The sequence below is a fragment of the Manacus vitellinus genome, unplaced genomic scaffold (genome assembly GCF_001715985.3).
Source record: "Manacus vitellinus isolate BGI_N305 unplaced genomic scaffold, ASM171598v3 scaffold_25_pilon, whole genome shotgun sequence".
Taxonomy (NCBI): Eukaryota; Metazoa; Chordata; class Aves; order Passeriformes; family Pipridae; genus Manacus; species Manacus vitellinus.
This window is the reverse complement of record NW_021939882.1, coordinates 9,363,348-9,364,646: the sequence shown is the minus strand read 5'-3', so window position 1 is coordinate 9,364,646 and position 1,299 is coordinate 9,363,348.

Below are 1,299 nucleotides of genomic sequence, written 5' to 3'. Positions count from 1 at the left end.
CACAATCCACCCTCCCGGGGGAGAAGGAGTCTCTGGCCTGCTCAGGGTACCCAAAGGCCAGGATGGAAAGACACTGGCTGAGGTCTCCTGATTCCATCCCAAGTGATAGTGGCTCTAATTTTTCAAGTAAAGAGGTTGGTGTGGATGAATTCAAGGAAGAAATTCAGTGGAATTGTCCCCATACAAATGGAATCAGAGAAAGGGATCACAAAGGGAGTTTAACAAAGCCTACAGGGACTGAGGACTGATGTTAAACTACAGAGCGTTAAACTACAGGGACTGATCGTTAAACTACAGGGACTGATCGTTAAACTGAGTGGGATGTTGGTCTCCCCAGAGCACTTCAGCGACTCAATAATCGGTGTGGAGTCACATGGAGCCCCGTGAGCCGAGCTGTCTTTCCAAAACCTGCATCAGGTGCTCCTCCTTCCATTAAAAGGGAACATCGGACAGCATTGCAACCAGGACAACCTGTTATGGTAAAATTACCCCAAATTGGAACGGTGCCTCTGACTTTGACTAAACCTTGTGGCCCACTTGCTTGGGAAACTCCTGACAGCAGCGGTACAAAACACAGGATTAGTGCGTGGTGGATATTTCCTTCTTTTTAATGGGGTAACCTGTCCGGGCCAGCCCCACCCTGACTTGTATTATTTTACTTTTTAGGAGCTCCACCTAATAGCATGAATTTGGCAGAGGGAAATATAACTATAATATGTGAAACACAACCTCCAACCAAAGAAAGAGAATTTACTTACTCAGTTTGCAATTAGTGGAGGGTAAGTGGGCTAATATATTTGCACAACAAAAACTAGCATGCACATCACAATGCTCCTCCCAGGCGCCTGGAATATATCAGCCAGCAACAAGTGCTGTTTAGTCCTTCATAGTCCCTCAAGCGAGTGGAATTATAAATGCAGGGTAATATCGCAATTAAACTTCCTGCTCACCATTCCTGTCTACATCCTACCCTGTCATGGATGGTCCCCTCACCTCCCCAAAACCATCAAGGACAGATGTGACCGGTATTAAACAGCAGGGATGCTGAAGTCCCAGCAACCAAAATAAACTCGGTAACAAGTGATTCCTCACAAGCTTTAGGAACTAACCGATGGCCTTTATAGATATAGAATGGGAAAGGAGTTACTGCAAGAGGTCCAGCAGCACCACCGAACGTCATAACAGAATCATCAGCCCAGTCATTAGACCCCAGATAAAAATGTCCCAAAAAGATACTCCGGATGGAAAGGGTCACTCGCTAACGGTGAATGCCAAGAGGTCGGCTGCGTGGGGTCGCAG